The sequence below is a fragment of the Meriones unguiculatus genome, chromosome 20, assembly GCF_030254825.1.
Source record: "Meriones unguiculatus strain TT.TT164.6M chromosome 20, Bangor_MerUng_6.1, whole genome shotgun sequence".
Lineage (NCBI taxonomy): Eukaryota > Metazoa > Chordata > Mammalia > Rodentia > Muridae > Meriones > Meriones unguiculatus.
In genome coordinates this window covers 620131-641802 of record NC_083367.1, presented here as the reverse complement: position 1 = coordinate 641802, position 21672 = coordinate 620131, and positions in this window count along the sequence as shown.

Genomic DNA, 21672 nt, shown 5'->3' with positions numbered 1-21672 from the left:
GAGCAAGGCCTCAGATAATTGGGCTCTTTTTTCATAGATAAACAAAGGACTAAGATGCAAAGAGCAGCCCAGCATTCACTCTGTGGATATCTTGGCAGACATTAATTTAAGAATGAGATCAGAATAACTTTAATCTCAAAGCAATGGATACCCAGCAATAACTAACAAGTATCTACCCACAATTTAAGGAAATTGCAAGAGGCATCTAAATCTGCAGAAAAAAAAAAGAAGAAGAAATACCAGATTTTTTCAAGAAGTCTTTCCTGTAGACCAACACTGCCAAGTGTTTCACTCAAGGAAAACAAATGCTAGTGTAATTTAGAAATTATCAGTATAGAAACAGGGTTAAGATGGACTTCTGAAGGCATGAAGAGGTAAATCTCTCCAGAAGGGGGCAGCGCCATCCAAATCTATGTAATCATTTTATAGAGAACAATAGAACACTGCATCAGTGATGTTGCTATCCCAAAGGTGAAAAAATGTTTGGCTTTGAATGAAAAATCAATAGCAATAAGCAGAACCATAGAACCTACGAGGACTTCATATTATTCAAATCTGAAAGTATATATGAAAAGTAAATTATGAAGCCAGAATTATGTGTAAAATATAAGAGAAAAATAAATACATGAAATATCACGGAGAGGAGTGGAGATTCACATCTGTATTCTCAAAACTGGAGAGACAAAAGCAGGAGACCCATGATTTTGAGGCCAGCCTGTATTACAGAGCAACTTCTAGGCCAATCTAATCTATACACAGAGACAATCTCTCCAAAATGTGTATCATTAATTGATTGATGATAAGGCAGCTCATGGCATTGTCTACCCAACTCTATTTATTTATCTGATGTTAATGTTTTACCATTGAGCTATATATTATAAAATAAATATTCACTTATCCAATATGCATAACCCTCTATTTTGAATTAAACATATAATTTTATACATCTATTTTTCAGGTATAAAACTTTAAATAATTTCTGATAAGCACATGCAGATCTCTGTAAACTGCTAACACAACATTGCATGAGAGAGGTAGATGGTAAGCCTGTACAGGAAGTTCCTAATCTCAGGGTCAAGAATATGACAGACAAGGAGCTCTGCTCCTGTCAGTGTCTAAAAAGTTCTTATATGCCTTTGTTCTTTACTAAACTTTCCACTTTTCTTGTGACAGCAGCAATGAACTCAGACTGTGCCCTCATGACATTCACAAGCTGATCTTTCAGATTGGACAAATGGAGACAGGGATCTTACAAATCCAAAGACTCCATTGGCTTCTCACAGTATTCCAAGGGAATGTATGTGGTCTAAAGAGGTAAAAATTTCATGTTATATTATGTATAACATAGAAAGCCCAGCAGTCCTTAGTTACTTATCAAGTTTAAACAGTATGTCCTGGTGCAATTGATTATGTTGGTTCTGATTAGAAATGGACTATAACCCTGCTGGCTGAACACAAAACTGATTAATATGCCTCCACCCTTGTAAACAAGAAGTCTGAAGCTGGTGGCCTTCATCGCCTGGGACACAGCCCCCTCTTCCATGGACACCACTGTGTTTTCAGGATCAGAAACATCAGTTTTCAGTTTGAGATGCAAACTATCCTGGGACAGTACAAAACTGAACTCAGCTTTTCTGTTCCAGGACAGAGAATCTTTTCTTCTCTGGATAAGCGGCTGTGTCTACCCAATATGTGACAAGAAATTGTAGATACAGAAAGATTTTTGAAGGAAAATTAGCAAAAAAAATATTTCTTTGCTAAAAGATTCGGATTAAGAATAAAGGGTTTATAAAACAGATTTTCAACCTGTGGTATCCGTCTGCTTTTAGGTCAAGGGGTTGCCTAAGACCATGTGAATTACCAGATATTTACATAATGATTCATAACAATAAGGCACTTACAGTCATGAAGTATCAATGAAAATGTTTTGGTTTGAAGTCACCATAACCTGAGGAACTATACTTAAAAACGTTTCAGCATTAGGAAGGCTGAGGACCATTGGTTTATACGAAATTCTTACTTTATATTCTTTGCCAAAGATTTTCTTTAATTTGTAAAAATAATATCCTACATATTTTCAAAAAATTGAATAAAGTATATAGAGTTCATAAGCTTACATCTAACTAAAAGTTCAACTTTGATACACTATAATGTTTTAAAATCTTTGTGTTAACTGACATGTGTTTGTCTGTAAGTTTATTAGGGAGAATCCTTTAAATTTTTTTCAGTTAATTCTTTTTATCTTACCTCCAAGAAATGTTTTTAAGGTTAAAGCTTTGAGTTTAATATTTTAAAATTTTTCTTAGTCTGTATTATGTAACAACTTCAAGAGGCTTGAGAACAATATATTTTGTGATAATAAAGTGTGGATCCTCAGTTTTTATTTACAGCCACTAGAAGAATGAAACAAGTACGAGTTGGAGGACTAAGAAAACCCAGTGGAATGACCTACCCACTGTGATGGGGCCAAGTTGGCCCAGCATAAACTTTGAGACCATCACTTTGGGTGATGTGCTTAATCCACAATGAAGCAAGGTCTTTCACTAGGTTAGGTACCTAGCCTTGGTACCTATCGCTATTACATGTTCATGCCTCTCAGACTTTTCTGCTCTGGATAATATTGATAGATTGTTGAAATAAAGACATCATAGTGACTACAGGAACAGGAAGATCAGATGGGGAAATGGAAGGGAGATATGGTTGTGGGACTGAATGCAAGAAAAGACAGCTGGAATTGGGGGCATTTGAAGGATAATATGGTAGGAAAAACTAGAGCAAAGGAAACTTTCTATACTATATGAAGGCAATCTGGCACAGCCTTATATTCTTTCGAAGTGGTGAGAGTCACAACACCAGCAAAGCTACTTGACACAGTCCCAGCAAAGCTGAGCAGAATGATGCAATCAATGTCTTTCTATCTGTGACTTCTGTGCTTGGTTTCTGAATGCTCTATTCTTAAGGACTTTCACCATTATGGTTCATTTTATGTCTTTTCCTGAGACAAATGATGCCTGAGTCTTTTTAGAAAAATCCTAAAATTAACCTTATGTGACCATTATTTGGAAGTGTTCCTAATGTCCTGGAGACCATTAAGCACAGGTAAGCACATAGCTTTGGGAGGCCATTACTCCAGGAATCTACTTAGGATATCTTCTCCTGAGCAAACTAAAACCTAGTTGGCACAAGGTAAAAGACAATATACAAACCCTGACAGGTCAGGAAAATAGCTGAGATATTCAAGACCTCTTTTTAATATAGTTTTAGAGGTTTCTAAAAATGAGGTTTAATGACAGAGATCCATACAGGACACACATCTGAAGAAATGAAACTAAGTAAGTAAGACAGCTAGAGTAAAATAAGCTTTTTGTATAGATTGTGATACATATAGCAAAAACTGTTAGTTGCTATTCATAAAAGACCAGTTCAGCTTTTTTCTGCTTTCTGAAGTGCTCGTGGACTAGAAATATTGCCTGTCATATATCAGGCTGTCATATATTAAACATGTTCGCTTTGGAGGAGACATTTTTAGATCATTTAAATTAGAGTTACAGGGGTAATAAAATAATAAAAGCTGTTCTGTTTTATTTTCTACTTGTGACTGACATTGTAACCCTAGATATGTAATGAAAAAATCAAACACATAATCTGTACCACTTGGATAATCATTACTCTGTCTTTTTTTTTTTCTGTGAAACTTGTATAAATAAAAGAGCACCTGGTTGCTAGAAGTCAGATCCAAAGTAGCATGACTGTTAGTCAGTCAGCTTCAAGATTCCCCTGACCATCATCCTTCCCTCACTGACTCCTTATCTCCACTGTGGGCTGCTCTGTCAGCATCAGCAAAGACCCTCCATATCTCCTCTCTGCCCTGCAGAAATCCCATAGAGAAGGCCCTTGGCAGCAATGTTAACAATGTCAACACTCACAAGAGTGGTAAAACCCTAAAGAAAGATAATGATAAAACACAAAATAATAAGAATGATGAAACACAAAATCTTGTCAGCAAAAGAGGATTTCAGTGTTTCATACATTTGACTATGTAACTTAAAGAGTCCCAAAGAAATACCCAATAAAGCTGCTACAAACATGGTTGAGCAAATGTCCTTGTATACTTGAACAGTTAAATAGCAACAAATCAAGAAATCAAATTTAAAAATGGGGTATAGAGCTAAACAGGGAATTTTCAATAGAGGAATATCAAATGGCCAGGATAAACTTAAAGAACTGCTCAAAGTCTTTAGTCATCAGGGAAATGCAAATCAAAATGACCCGGAGATTTCACCTTACACCCATCAGAATGGCTAAGTTTAAAAACTCAAGTAACAGCACATGCTGGAGAGGTTGTGGAGAAAGGGGAACCCTCCTCCACTGCTGGTGGGAATGTAAACTTGTACAACCTCTTTGGAAATCAATCTGGCTCTTTCTCAGACAATTAGGAATAGTGCTTCCCCAAGATCCAGCTATACCACTTGCAGGCATATATTCTCGATGCAGTTTTAGGCATTTTTCCATTTTATCTTTGAACATTTTGCTTTGTCATTTTTTGCATTATAGACACAATCTTTGACATGGAAAAGTCCTTAACTAGTGCTGTCTATTTATGGAAATAAATTCCCTTTTTTGGTTTCTCAAGTTTTTCTCTATACATGAAATTTTCTGTTTTCATTTCATTTAATGTGTTCTGTAGACTTTAGGTTTCATATAAGTTTTTCTATATCTTACAGTTCTTAGGACTGTTCTCTTCATCATATGCTAGAATTCTTTGACACTATAGTCATATATATATAGAGAAAGAGAGTAATAATTTGGATATATATGTATATATTGTTTTATATTCTATATTATTTTATATTATAAATTATTACTATTTTAATGCTGTGTTTTTTTGCTTCAACTTTAATTCAGGATATTCTTTCTTCCATTTTATTGTTTTGTATATAAGGCATTGAAATTTTAATTCCCAGCATTTCAATTGATTTTCTCCCCACCTCACTTTTTCTGCCATGTTTCTGATTGTTGTTTTCCATCTTGCTTGTTTTTGTCTATATATCACTACCCTTCCTCCCACCTTTGAATGACTTTTTGAATCTTCTTTGGTAATTCTTCATTTTATAAGTACATATTTGAAATCTTCACCCACAAATTTTACCCATTTAAGTATCTTTGAGTTGAATTCTTGAGGGAATTATGATGCTTTGGTGGCTTTATTTATGACTTTACATTTTATGAGCTTGTGTTTTTGTAGTTTGATTAATATCTGTTGGTTCAAGTACCCCTTTTGGCTAATTTGGGGCTTTTTTAAAATTTAGTGACTTACTCTCAAGAGTTTCCTGCCCAGAATCACTCAGAGAGCCACTCAGTATTAAGATATCCAGAGATCTGCAGCAAATTCATGTAGTCTGTAACACACTTGTTTCCTGCCATACCTCCAAAATAGATGTTAAATAAGTTTTTCATTAGAATTTTATACTTACACTTTTAATCTTTCAGTCTGGTAGCCTTGCTTGGTGGGACCACTGGTCGCAAGAACTCAAAAGCAGAGGAGCCTTGGATTTGAACCCTGAACCTGCAGACTTCAGGTCTGATGCCTTGCCAACTGATCTTTTGGACTTTTAGCTCTTAAGCTGCAGGAGCCACTCTTTAGTTAAGGGCTTTTTCTTTTTCTTTCTTTTTTTTTTAAGATTTTAAAAAATTTTTATTCCTTAAAATGTTTTTAATTTTAATCACAGGTCATTTACTTGTATTCCAGCCTCAGCTCCCTCCCTCTTTCCCTCCCAATCTCTCCCTACCTCCCTCAACTCCTCCCTGCCCTCTTCCTAGTCTACTGATAGGGGAGGTCCTCCTCCCTTTCCATCTGACCCTAGTTTATCAGGTATCTTTGGGATTGGCTGCAATTTCCTTATCTCTGGCCTAGGAAGGCTGAGTCTCCCTTGGTGGTGGTGGGGAGCTCAATGAACCAGTCATTGAGTTCATGTCAGAAATAATTTTTGTCCCCCTTACTAGGAACTCACTTGGATACTGAGCTACCATGGGCTACATCTGAGCAGAGATTATAAATTATATCCATGCATGGCCATTGGTTGGAGAAACAGCCTCATAGAAGACCCCTGTGCCTTGATATATTTGGTCCTTGTGGGGCTCTTGTCCCCTCTAGGTCATTCTAACTCCCCCTTCTTTCATAGGATTCCCTGCACTCTGCCAAAGGTTTGGTTGTGAGTCTGGGCATCTGTTTTGATACACTGCTAGGTAGAGTGTTTCAGATGCCCTCTGCGGTAGGCTCCTGTCCTGTTATTTGTTTTCTCCTACTTCTGTCCATCAGTGGAGGAATGGATACAGAAATTGTGGTACTTTTACACAATGGAATACTACTCAGCAATTAAAAACAAGGAAATCATGAATTTTGCAGGCAAATGGTGGGATCTATAGGACATCATTCTGAGTAAGGTATCCCAGGAGCAGAAAGATACACACGGTATATACTCACTTATAAGTAGGTACTAGACCTATAAGATAGGATAAACATGCTAAAATCTGTACACCAAAAGAAGACAAACAAGAAAGAGGAGCAGGAGTAAGATGATCAATACTCACCTAGAAAGACAAAGGGGATCAATATTGAAATTTCTTTTCACTTTTAGTTTTTTATTAAAATTTATTCACTTTGTACCCCTGCTATAGGCTCCTCCTTCTTCTCCTCCCAGTTCCTCTTTCCCTCTTTTCCCCCATGCCCCTCCCCTAGTCCACTGATATGGGAGGTCCTCCTTCCTTTCTAGCTGACCCTGCCCTATGAGATCTCATCAGTACTGCCTGTATCCTCTTTCTCTGTGGCCTGGCAAGACTGCACCCCCAGGGCGAGGTGATCAAAAGAGCCAGCCATTGAGTTCATGGCAGAAACAGCCCCTGATCCTTTTACTAGGGAACCTGCTTGGAAACTAAGCTGCCTATGGGCTAAATCTGAGCAGGGGTCTAGATCTTTTAATATATGGTCCTTGGTTGGAGTATCATTCTCTGCAAGCCCACGTGATGGGTTAATAAAAAAGGAACTCAAAGTTGGTTGAGTGTAAAATGAATGCTGTGTGTGGATGTTGGATTGAAGAAGCTAAACAACAAGAAGGATCCTAGGGAAGATCTTTAGTACTCATTCAGAAGGGCAAACAGGATAGATATCAGAGGTGGAAGAAGACAGGGAGCAGGACAGGAGCCCTCCAGAGAGGGCCTTTGAAAGACTCTAATGATCTGGGTATCAAAGCAGTTGCTGAGACTCATATCCAAACTTTGGGTAGAGGGAATTTTATAGAAGAAAAGGGATATAGAAAGACGTGGAGGGGACAGGAGTTGTAGAATGAAATCAGCAGAGCAAGAAATCGGGGTTGTTTTTTGTTGTTGTTGTTTGTTTTGTTTTGTTTTTAATTTTTTATTTAACTTTTATTAGTTACACTTTATTCATTTTGTATCCCCCCTTAAGCCCCTCCCTCCTCCCCTCCCAGTCCCACCCTCCCCCCCCTTTCTGCATGCATGCCCCTCCCCACGGGTTTTTATTTTTTTAACAGCAGGCAGTCCTAATGAGATTGACCAAGGGCCCCTGGCTTGTCCCCTCAGTTTATTTATTTCCAAATGCTAGAGCCTGGACCATGAAGCTTTTGACTACTTGGAAAGAAGGCCATGGTCAAGTGAAAATTTTGTTGAAGCTAACTGCTCCAGCAAGGAGAAACAATTATAACTGTAAAAAAGGAATCTCAGCCCCCATCTTTCAATGAAGCTAGCTTCCATAGCAACATGCTGGAAGTGAGGAAGTTGACTGCAGAGGCCGAGAAGGGATTCTGGACAGTCTACCACTACCTACTGTGTCTGGAAGAGCATATCCTGTATTTGAGACCAGGCTCAACACTGTGGATTCTGTACCATGGAGTCCTCCCTAGGAGGGTGCCTCAATCAAAGTTCAATTGCCTGGATTTGGAAAGCAAGGGGCAAATGGTTACCAGCTGGCAGAGGCTTGGGCTTCATTAAATCTGCAATGATGGTGTTGATCTTAACTATCATCTCCTCTATAAAAACTGCAGCAAATACAGGCTGTCCTCAGGGAAATCTCATTCCTGATCAGCTGTTGGGGACATGTCCATTGTATCAGCCAAATGACCAAACATATAATCCTGTACATATTTATGCACACATCAGTAAACAAAACAGAAAAGGAGCTCCATACAGACAAATTGACATGCATTCATGTAACATATATATGAAAAACAGATGGACACATTTACATGCAAATACATTGTTAGGATAGTGCAGTGGAGTTCTACCCTGGTTCATAAATGACACCACTAACAGTTTCCACATGGGATATTTTATTAAAGAAAGAGGGACAGGGTCACAACGACTGTCTCTGGGCAAGGCAGGAAAGAGAGAGAGAGAGAGACAGGGAGAGAGAGAGAGAGAGAGAGAGAGAGAGAAGGAAGAGCAAGTCCTTTTACAAGGTGACCTAGTACATGCTCAGAACTGCTGTGTTGCAGGTGGTCAGCAGGTGGTCCAAAGTCACTGCCAATTCTGGAGTGGCCTCACTGATGCCTGATATCCCACTTAGCAGGTGCCCTGGGGGAAGACCATAGGGCTACCTGCTTACTGAGCCCACACATGTATATACATATTTACATATATTTATATATTTACAAATTATTGATTAAGCTATTTTTTGGGCTTTAACATTTATTCTATGAATTTAGTTCTATTTATATTCTTAACATTCAGTCCTTACCTCAGAAGAATAATTGCTTCACAGCTATTAGTATGATAATGGTTTACATGGCATTTTAAACATACTGCATTCCAAAAGGTTCATAGTAGGTACAGAGCAATAATAATTCATGCTATGTGTTAACAAAGTCCATGTCTTAGTCTATTAGGCCAGACAATTGTTTATATGTCTATGCATTAAGAAATTCTTTAACTATATCTGGATTCACAAGTTCATCTAAGGTTTAAACAATAATTTTTAGAGGCCCAATGCACACTGAGACTCACTGACCCAAGGGAATGTTTACTTTAGGACAATAAATCCCTGTCAGGCTTTTCCTGTCTCTGGTGAGATGGACATATTTGGCATTTAGAGGCTCACAGAGGTTTTATTATTGTAGCTATAACTTTCTATCAACTATCTAACTTCTTAACTTCAAACATTTAAATCAAAACAGTAAATGTATAAAATCATTATCAGGCTCTATTAAATCATTAATTAATCTGAACTTCAGTAAGTCTTCATAACATCCTATAGGAGATCTCCTGAGGATGAGTAAATACCCTAGGAACAATGGCAGTGAAGCCTCTTTCATACCATGCCAGAGTTTGGAGAGATACAGTAAAAGCAGCACAGAAAAAAAGGGTGTCAGTTAGAGCAAGAAAATCTAGAGGCACAATTTCTGCTTTAGACTTACCTCTAGTGTAGATCTTGGGAAAAAGAAAAACTAAGTTCCCTTGCAAAAATCCCAGATGTCTCCTGTATACTTTTCTCTGAATGCCTCCTGACTGGAAAAAAGAAATACCGGGAAAGGGAAAGCAAAATGAAGTTTAGTGCATATGGTCAAAATACATGATATATTGGAAGACATGGCTTTCATGAAATTGTGTTCAATGAATTAACACCCATAAAATATTTTAAGGGGCAGCAAGATAATTCATATGGCAAAGACACTTTCCACCAAGCCTGATGTCAAACCTGAGGTTGAACCCCGAAACAAAATGGAAAAAAGAGAGTCAAGTCTAAATTGTCCTCTGACCTCCACAAATATGCCATGTCACATGTGCACCTATAAATATGCACACACAGACACACTAATGCACACTCACATGCAAGCAGACAAACATAAATAAAAGTGTAATAAAAATTAAAATGCTTTATGGAAAGTAAAAGAATAAGCAGCAGATATGGGCACCACGAAGGAAGGAGGTAAAGAAGGAAGAAAGGAAGAAAAGAAGGAAGAAAGGAAGAAAGGAAGGAAAGAAGGAAGGAAGGAAGGAAGGAAGGAAGGAAAGAAGGAAGGAAGGAAAGTACTATATAATCTAGAAAAACCAGGAAACATACCCTTTCCTAGAGCCTCCAAATTGAAATAAAGTTTTCCATCACCATCACTATGTTGAATATCAGAACTCCAATATTATAAAATGAAAAATCTCTTATACTGAAGCAACAGAGTTTGTAGTACTGTGTTAGAGAAAGAACACAAAGATAATACTGAGTTCTTTTTTGGATTTTCATATAAAAGATATGGGCTGGCTCTTTGAACATCTCCACCTGAGGGGGGAACAGCCTTACCAGTTTACAGAGAAAGACAAAGAAGCCAGTCCTGATAAGACCTGATAGACTAGGGTCAGATGGAAGGGAAGGAGAACCTCCCCTATCATTGGCTGGGGGAGGGGCATAGGAGAAGAAGAGGGAGGGAGGATGGGATTCAGAAGGGATCAGGGAGGTAGCTACAGCTGGGATACAAAGTGAATAAACTGTAATTAATACAAAAAATTTAAAGTATTCAAAAGAATCATTGAACCCATAATTTAATATAGGACTCTTGAACTTTACATCATGTTTTCAGGCACACCTGCTATCACACAGAAGGGGGAAGTGTGCAGGGCCAAGGCTGTGTGTGATGCAGGCAGCTGGTGAGACTCTCAATGAGGTTTGTGTTGGAGGCTGAAGCATTGTGGGAGGAATACTTTTATCCTGCATACAGTAATAAACTGCCAGGTCTTCAGCCTGCACACTGCTGATGCTGAGAGTGTAATCTTTCCCAGATCCACTGCCTGTGAAGCGATCAGGGACCCCAGTGTGCCGAGTGGATGCCCAATAGATCAGCAGCTTAGGGGATTGCCCTGGTTTCTGCTGGTACCAGGACAATAAGTTCTTTTGGCTTTTAGAGCCTAAAAGACTCTGACTGGACCTGCAGCTGATGGAGACCTTTTCTCCTGCTGAGGATGGAGACTGAGTCATCACGATGTCTGCACAGGTACCTGCAATCAGGAACACATAATGAACATGTATATAACCACAAACACAGATTGTAAAACAGTTAAAATTTGTCATTTAACATCTTTTTACTATCATCTTGTTAGAGTATTATCAAGTTAGATATATTGAGACTGGCACACTGTTTCTCATCTACAAAGAAGTGACTCTGCAAAGATTATAACATTTTGAGTTTCTCACCAGACACCCAAAGCAGCAGGGATATGAGGACCTGGGTCTGTGACTTCATCTTGCTCCCCCTGCTGTCTGATGCAGTTCAGTTCTCACTGCAGAGGCCTGGTTTATAAATTCTCACAGCTGGGCTGGGCTGTAGGAGCCCATGCAAAGCAGTCAGCAAATACAAAAGCAAATGTCTGTGCAGTGTCTGTGAGTGTAGCAGGTGTCAATCAACCGTCAAAAATGCTATTACAGGGAGCATGCGCAATCACTGAAAAAGATTGCCTTACAGCTCTCGAACAGAAAAGTACTAAGTGCTCTAACAGTAGATCTGGGTTAAAAGTCAAGACATTTAAATCAATTGACTTCTGTAGAAACCTTATTAGAGGTATCTTAGATTGACAGTTTTTGCAAAATGATAGGCTATGTTCAAAAAAATCACAACAAAAGAAACAGAGTAAGAAAACATGTCATAAAAGAAAGAAAGGAAAGAGAAGAAAAAAATGAAAGAAAAAAAAAAGAATTGAGGCTAAATGTGTTCCATACTACTCATCTCCAAAGCCATTCTTATACTGAAGGCAGAGAACAGGGCTTCAGACATTTGGGCTTTAGTTTCTTAGATAAACTAGAACTAAGAGGACTAAGAGGCATAGAGCAACCCAGAATTAACTCTGTCAATATCCTGGTGGACATTAATTTAAGATTGAGATCAGAGGAACTTTAATTTCAAAGCAAAAGAAATCCAGCAAATACTAACAAGTATCTTCCCCACAACTTCAGGAAATTGAAAGAGGGGTCTAAATCTGGAGATACATAAAAGGAAAAAATAGATTTTTATGAAGTCATTGCTATAGACCAACACTGCCATGAGTTTTTATTCAGGAAATAAAATCTTTTTGTATTTTATAAATTAGCCGTTTTGAAACTGGGTTAAGATGGACTTCTGACTTCTGGATCGGGTGGGTCTCTCTAGAAGGGGCACAGCCACCCTAATTTATGTAATGATTTTATAGAAACCAATAGAACACTGCATCAGTGATTGCTGCTATATAAATGGTGAAAAAGAAAAGTTTGTATATGTACAAAAAAAATCAATAGCAATAATAGAAATCACAGAGTCTGCCGGGAATTCATATTATGGAACTCTGAAAATATATTTAAGAGGTAAATTGCAAAGCCAGAATTATGTGTAAAATATAAAAGAAAAACAAATAAATCAAATATCATTGCAAGGAGTGAAGATTCACATCTGTGCTCCCAGAACTGAAGAGAAAAAAGCAGGAGACTCATGATTTTAAGGCCCACCTCAGGAACAAACCAATTTCTGGGCCAATCTAATCTATACATGGAGACAATTTCTCAAAAACCTGTATCATTAATCACCTGGTTACAATGCAGCTCATGGCATTATCTACCCAACACAAATTATTTATCTGATGTTAATGTTTCACCATTAAGCCACAAATATTATTGAAAAATAAATAAGCATTTATCCAATATGCATATCCTTCTATTTTGAATTACATACATAATTTTATACATCTACTTCTCAGGTATAAAAAGTTAAATAATTTCTGATGAGCACATGCAGATCTCCTCTGTAAACCTCTAACACAACATCCTATGAGAGATGTTAACCGTATGTGGATACAAGAAGTTCCTAATCTCAGGGTCTAGACTATGACAGACAAGGAGCTCTGCTCCTGTCAGTGTCTACCAAGGTGTCATATGCCTTTGATCTTCATAAAACTTTACACTTCTCCTTGTGACAGCAGCAGTGAGCTCAGACTCTGCTCTCATGAGGTTAACAGCTGCTCTATCAGATTGGACAAATGGAGACAGGAATCTTACAAATCTAAAGATTCCCTGGGCTTCTCACAGCATGTAAGGCAGAGTATGCGGTCTAAAGAGATAAAAGTTTCAAGTTATTTTATACATAATATAAAAAGCCCAACAGTCCTTAGTTACTTATCAAGTTTTCACAGTATGTTCTGGTGCATTAGATTCTGTTGCCATTGATTAGAAATGGACAATAACCCTGCTCTCTTAGCATAATACTGATAAATATGATTTCACCCTTGCAATCAGGAAGTCTAAAGCTGATGTTCTTCAGCTCCCGGAACACAGAACCCTCTTCCATGGACACCACTGTGTATGGAGGACCAGGGAATCTCAGATGCAAATAATCCTGAGACAGTACAAGCCTGAATTTGGCTTTTCTGTTCCAGCACTTAGAATCTTTTATTCTCTGGATGAGTGGCTATGTCTACTCCATATATGTGACAAGAAATAGTACAAATAGAAAGATTTTCAGTAACTCAGATAAAAAATTGACATAGTATTCTCAGTTAAAATCAGCAGCATGGTACCAAGGACATAGAAGTTCATTCTTGCATTCCAGGAACACGTAGGTGGTCATTATACAGAGTGACAATCATGTACAAAAACTGTTCTGCTTTAGGAGCCTAGAGTCCACAGGTACTGCTTCTCTCTGGAGGGCCTGCATAGATTCTCTGAGTCAGTAGGGGAGGGTGACCTGTCAGAGCTGAGTGTTCTTTGACAGTTGTCCCTTGATGTACTAAAGAGAAACGCAACAGTGACCCTTCAACTTCAACAGCTGTGGACAGCATCCTGGTAAGCAAATAGAGATGATGTGAGGGTCTCCTTTTTAATATTTTTACTTCTGTAACTATTTTGGCTGGATGAAAGACTGTGAACAAATTGTGTACCTGGTGTTGGAGTTATGGATCGTTGTCACCTACCATGTCTGATGGGAATCGAACAATTATTAGACAATTAGACAAATCTCTATCCAACAACAGCCTCTCAGTAAATAGACATGATGGAGAATGAGGGAGATACATGAAAAAATAAAGACCTATGTGCTGCTGAAGCCTCTGACTTGGGAAGAGAAGGGCATTGGAAAGAGGGGGATGTGTAAATGATTCCCAAAGGCTCCTTGTGAGTTGTAAAGTCTGTGTTTCTTTGAAGCTAAGATAGAAAGGAAATTAGTTACACATGAACCTAGCATCATTTGATACAACTAGTAAGAGAAAATCATGGGAACAAGTCAGTGTTTGTATTTAATCTTACCCTCCTCTCTTCTTAGTTCAGGGTTTAGTGGGGATGTCATAATGATGCAAAATCCTATCTTCTTCTCAATCTTGCATGGAGAGCTGGCAAGCTTCCATTTCCTGAAGAACCACATCAGTGAAAACACCACTTTCAGATTTATTGGGATGGGCCTTAATCTCTTTTTGTTGTGATAAACTATACTGATAAAAGCAAGTCAGGGAATTATGTTCCTTTTTGGGCTCATGGTTTATTTGGGAACACAGTTCAAACATACACCCTACTATACTGTGGAAGACAAACTGGAAGGAGCATGCAGCAGCGGCTCACATCACATACACAACTGAGAAGTAGAGTGTGCAGAATGCTACAGCTCAGGCCACTTTCTCCACTCTATAGAGGTCAATATCCACATGCTGGGAACAGTCTTGCCCAGAATAGTTATTGTTTTCCTAGGTGAATTCAACTAATCAAGATCATCCCTTTCAGGCATTCCCAAAGGCTAACCTTCATACAGATATCTCACAAGTATGCCCAGAGCCTTACCTTCTAGATGATTCTAGAATCTGCCAAATATACCATCCACTATAGTCATAATGCAAATGAAATTTCAATGAGGGAGTGGTATGTTATGAATCTGTCATTAAGTGTTTTTTTTAATATTCAAAAATTAAAAAACCTGTTGATGTAAAATTGTCAAGTTCATGAGGTTACACTCTCTGTGAAGTTTCAAAACAAGTGTGCATGCATGTATAATTAGCATATACCCTACTTCAATCATTTAGAGTTTTTGTGGTACATGAATTAAACACATAAAGTAAAATTTCAATATATATCTTTGATAAAAATATTCATGTTATCAATAGATCAGCAATACTTAATCCTTCTGCTTACAGCATTCCATTCGTTTATTTAGGTTCTTTTTGTTTTCAATAATGATCCTCACCAAATGAAATGGACTTTAGATCCTCTCACACATTCTCACCAAATCCAGGAGAATAAATGACCATCCAAAAAGGGATACTGATGTAATGATATATCTCATAATGTACTGAGCGAAATGGCCTCTCAGGAAAACTGCATTTATGAGGGAAAAAGGCTGATCCAAAGACAAAAAAGGCTGGCTGGGAAGTTTAAAAAGAAAATTAGTAGAGGAGTTCAAGAACTGTGTCTCAGAAAAAAAAAATTACATTCAGTGCTACATTGTAGTAGAAGGACCCTATAAGAATGTGAGTTTCTGCTCTGCCTCTCTGACCCAGTCACTTTCCCCAAGTTAGGCCATGGGGAGCCAGTCCATTAATCCTATGGACTTTGAGGGACAATCCAGATCCAAAGGCTGTAGCTGAAGAGAAATACACTGATAGCTACTCATACACTTGAACTGTAAATGTGTCACATGAATGCCTGTAAGTGATACCTCCTGCCTGGTAAAATAGCTTTACCTAACATTTATGTCTGTGCTGTCATCTTAAATTCCCACCCAAACATGCCTTATAATGAGACCCATGAGGACACTGCAGAAGGGAGAAGTGATTGTTCGAAAAGAACATTACCTCAGATATGACTGGGATGTGTTAAATGTTTTAGTTAGTGTGGAGTTGATGGCAACTCCACTGAGAGTATAAAAGTACGTTGTCATTAGCTTCCCCTTGATTCATAGTGATCCATGTACTATGAATTGTGTGGTTGTTGTCTTCAGTAATGGAATCTTTTTTCAGTTTGCAGAGAGCAACAGCCTTTATTGTTTGGAGCTTTCTTTGGGACTGTTTCATCCAATAAGTCAAATGTATGAAACACCGTCATGACACCGAATTCTTTGTTTGGCAAATATGAGTGATACCTTCCTTATTATTTGGTGACATTGATGAGATTGCTTCCAGGGGCCTCCTCTGGGGCTTTCTCTGTGGCCTTCATTGAGCACTGAGGGGAGATGGGGAGGGTCTTTGCTGACGCTGACAGGGCAGCCCACAGAGGAGATGAGGAGTCAGTGCGGGGAGGGGGTGAGCCAGGAATGATGATCAGGTATGATGATGATGCAGCTGATGAATGACTAACAGTCATTCTGTTTAGGTGGTTCTGAGTTATAGCAAACACGTGCTTTTTATTTAGACAAGCTGCAAAGAAAAAAAGACAAACTAATCATTATCCAAGTGTAACAGATTATGTGTTTGATTTTTCATTACGTGTCTAGGCTTACAAGTTCAGTAACAAGTAGAAAATAAAAACAGAACAGTTATTATTATTATTATTATTATTATATCATCATCATCATCATCCCTATAATCCAATTTAAAGAAACTAAAGAATGTCTGCTCCAAAGCAAACATGCTTAATACTTGACAGCCTGATTTACAATTGGCAATGTTTACAGTCCTATAGAACTCCAGAAAACGGAAAATACTTGAAGTGGTCTTTTATGAACAGCAAATAGTAATACCTATTTTTCACTATATGTTTCATAATCTACTCTCTAAAGTAAGAAGGGGTTATTTTAGTCATGCTGTCTTATTTACTGAGTTTCATTCTTTCAGGAGTGTACCCTGTATGGATGCCAGTCTCCAAAGTACATTTTTAGAGACCTCTAACCTATATTAAAAAGAGGTCTTGAACCTTTATCCTCTTTTCCTGCCCAGTCAGGGTTTGTCAATTATCTGTTTACCCTGTGGCAACTATACTGTTTTAACTTTGCTCAGCGTCAGAGATCCTAAGAAGATTCCTAGAGTAATGGCTTCACAATGCTATGTGCTTATCTGTGCTTAATGTTCTCCAGGACGTAAGGTAGACTTCCAAATAAAATTACCTTACCAGGGAAAGGTAATTTTAGGATTTTCCTGAAAAGACTTAGGCATCATTTTTCTCAGGAAATGACATAAAATGAACCATACTGCTGGAAGTTCCTCATACTGACATGCAGAGACCAAACCCAAAGGTTAGAGATAGAAAGCCAGGGATTGTAGCAATGTGCTCACCTTTGCTGGAACTGTGTCAAGCAACTGTGCTGTTGCCATGCTCTCGCCACTTCCATTGAATACATGGCTACACCAGATTGTCTTCATATATTATAGAAAGTTTCCATTGCGCTCGTTTTCTCCATCATATCATTCCTCAAATACAGACAGTTTCAACTGCCTTTCCTTGCATTTACTCCTTCAACCATATTTTCCTTTCTGTCCCCCTTCCCCATCTGAACCTCCTGTTCCTGTCTTAACTATGATGTTTTTATTTTAACAATCTATAAGTGTCACCCAGAGTGGAAAATTATGAGACACATACACATGGAATAGTGATCTTGGCTGGGTACCTAAACTAGTGAAAGAACTTGCTTCATTGTAGATTAAGCACCTCATCCAAAGTGATGGTCCCAAAGTTGATGGTGGACCCACTTGTCCCCATCACAGTGACTGGGTCATTCCACTGGGTTTTATTGGTCCTCCAAGTCATAATTGTTTCATTCTTCTAGTGTCTGTAAATAAGCAGTGAGGATCACATTGTATTATCATAAGATGTATTGTCCCCAAAGCTCTTGGAATGGTAACATAAAACAGACTACATTAAGTTTTAAAATAGTAAACTTAAAGCTTTTATCTTAAAAATGTTTCTTAGAGGTAAGATAAAAGAATTAACTAAACAAATTTAAGGGATTCTACCTAATAAATTTACAGAGAAACATGTCACTTAACACAAAGGCTTAAAAGTATTATAGTGTAGGAGAGTTGACCTCTTTTTAGATGTGAGTTAATTTATTCTATATACTTTAATCATTATTTTGAAATTCTATATGATATTATTTTTACTAAGTAAAGAAAATATTTGGCAAAGAATATTAAGAAGGTTCTTCATATAAAGCAGTGATCCTGAACCTTCCTAATGCTGCAACACTTTAAGTATATTTCCTCAGGTTGTGGTGACTTCCAACCAAAACATTTTTTCATTGATACTTCATGACTGTAATTTTCCTATTGTTATGAATCATAATGTAAATATCTGACAATTCAGATGATCTCAGGCAACCCCAGTGATCTTTCCTTTTGACCTCAAATGGGGGTGGGAACCACAATTTGAAAACCTCTTAAATCACCTGGCCACGGTGATAGACAATTGAAACTCCACATCCCCCATCACTAGGAGTCCTCATTAGTGTCACCTTTGTAGATTCCAGGAAGTTTCCACTACACTATGTTTCTATACCACCACAATGTAAGCCTAATACCATCTGTGTCTTTCTACACTCTCCCCTTCATTCCTTTCCCATCACAACTTATTCCACTCCTTCCATCCTAACCTCTCCCTTGTCTGCCCATAAAAATCTGCTCCATTTCCCTCTCCCAAGGAAATCCATGACTCTACCCTAGATACATCATCTTTACTTACATTCTTTGTGTTTGCAGAATTTAGTTTGGTTATTTCTTGGTTAGCAGCCACTATCTACCTATACATGAATACATAACATATTTAACTTTCCCGATCTGCATTACCTCACTCAGTATGATTTTATTTCTAGTTCCCTCCATTTGCCTGCATTTTTCATGATGTCATTTTTTTTCAATAGATGAATATTATTTCATTGTTTACAGGCACAACATGTTTTTATCTGTTCTTCAGTTGAGAGACATATAGGTTGTTTCCATATCCTGACTATCATGAATAAAGCGAAAATGAACATGGTAGAGTAAGTTACCTTGTGTTAGGACAGAGTGTCATTTGGGTACAAGTCCAAGAGTTGTATAGTTTGATATTGAGGTAGATAGAGTATGAGTTTTCTGAGGAAATGTCACAGTGATTGCCAAGTGGTTTAACAAGTTTGCCCTCCCACCAGAAATGGAGGAATGTTCTCCTTGCTTCACATCTTTGTTAGCATGAGGTAACTTGTGGTATTGATCATAGCCTTACTGATAAGGGTAAGATGGAATCACAAAGTAGTTTTGATTTGCATTTCTCTGATGACTATAGTTGTTGAACATTTCTTTGTTTCTTACCCATTTGAGATTCCTGTTTTGAGATATCTCTATTTAAATCTGTACAGCCATTTTTTACATTGTATTACTTGGTTTTTAATATCTAGCTTCTTGAGTTCTTTATATATCTTAGATATTAGCCCTCTATTGAATGTGGAGTTGGTGAAAATCCTTTCCCATACTCCAAGCTGCCACTTTGTCCAACTGATGGTGTTCTTTGTCTTACATAATTTTCAGTTTCATGAGATCCCATTTATTAATTCTTAGTGTCTTCACTATTGGTATTCTGTTTAGAAAATTGTCTTCTTTGTGAATGTATAAAAGGCTAATCCCCACTTTCTCTTCTAAGAGGTTCAGTATGTCTGGTTATATGTTGTGGTCTTTGATCCACTTGTACTTGAGGTTTGTACAGGGTCATAAACGTGATTCTATTTGCATTCTTCCACACAGAGGCAATCAGTCTAACAAGCACCATTTGTTGAATATGATATCTGTTTTTGGTTGTGATTTTCTGGTTCATTATCAAATATTATATGTCCATAGGTGAGTGGATTTTAGTCTGGGTCTTCAATTTTATTTCATTTATCATCATGTCTATTTGATTCCAAACTTGTGCTTTTTTTTCTATAGTTCTGTAGTACAGCTTGATATTAGGGATGGTGATACCTCTAGAAATTTTTATTGTTCAGGACTGTTTTAATTATCCTGTCTTTATTTATTTATGTTTGTGCTTTCATATGACACTGAGATTTGTCCTTATTAAGGTCTGTGAAGATAATTGTGTTGTAATTTTGATGAGGAGTACATTAAGTATGTGGACTACATTTGATAGAATGGCCATTTTACTAATCCTACCCTTCCATAAACATGGGAGCTCTTTCCAACTTCTGATAACTTCTTCAATTTCTTTCTTCAAAGAATTGAAGTTTTTCATAAAAGTCTTTTATTTGCTTGGTTCTAGTCACCCCAGGACTTTTTATATTATATTAGGGTATTATGAAAAATTTCCTTAATTTCTTTCTCTGTCTGTAATTGTATATAGGAGGGCTACTGGCTCTTTTAAATTAATATTGTAACCAGCAACTTATGTTTACATCTGTATACTTTCATATCATCTGCAATGTTGTTAATTATCAATATTTATTTGATTTACCTTTTAGTTAATCACCGGTTATTCCTAAATCAGTGGTATATGCAAATCACCACATAGAGACTAGGATTTATTTAATTAACCCAGAGCACAATGCTGTGCAATAGTTACTCTATCCTAAACCTCCAAGCCCACATAGTAACCTACCATTCATATTTTACCCATTATACTTGATTCTAGTCATATCTTATGTCTGGTTCATCTCTCCTCATGGATTGAAGTGTTCTCCTGCCTATCTCTGCTCTCCTACTCCTCCCACTCACTTCCTTCTCCTCCCTTCTGGACCAGGATACCCCACCCTATTCTGTTCATTGCACAGCATTGACTGGTTGTTTTATTGACAATACAGAAACAAATGGTGGCGTTTTCACAAACTTGAGACAGGTGATGTTTAGTATGAGCATCACAATACAATGTCTGAACTGAAATTAGATAGTGGGGTAGAGAAATCAGCATTTGAATGAACAAGGGAAAATTGTATACATTCCACAAGAACATTATACCAACATTTTTATACTTTCATATCATCTACAAACAAAGATATTTTGACTTCTCCTTTTAAAATTTGTTTCCGGTTGATCTTTTTGAATTTTCTTATTATTCTAGCTAAATTTTCAAGTACTATATTGAATAGATGTGGGGAGAATGGACAGGTTTTTGTTCCTGCTTTTAGTGGAATAGCTTTGAGTTTCTCCCCACCTAAGAGGATGTTGAATACAGGCTTTGTGAAAACTGCCTTTACTATCTTTAGGTATGTTCTTCCTAACTCTAATTAATTTGGGATATTTATTATGAAGGAGTTTTGGATTTATATGAAATTAGTTTTTTAGCGTCAGAGAATGAACATATGGGTTTTGTAAATTTTATCTGTTTATTTCAGTTTATTTATATGGTGGATTATCTTGATTGATTTTTCTATGATGAGCAATCCCTGCATCTCTGAAATGATTAATTGATTGTGGTGGATGATCTTGTTGGTGTATTCTTGGGTTCAGATTCCAAGTATTATATTGAGTATTTTTACATCTGTGTTCATAAGAAAAATTGGTCTGTAATTCCCCATTTTTGAGTCCTTATGTGGTTTGGGTAACTGTTCTCATAAAATAAACTTGGCAATGTTCTTTCTGATTGTATTTTGTGGAATAATTTGAGGAGTACTGGCATGAATTTTCTTTGAAAGTATTATAGAATTCTGCACTAAAGGCCTCTGGCCTTGGGCATTTTCTATTTAGAAAAAAATTTAATGACTGCTTTTACTTCTCTAGGACTTACTGTTCTGTTTAAATTGTTTGTTTTCTCTAGATTGACCTTTCTTAAGTGATATC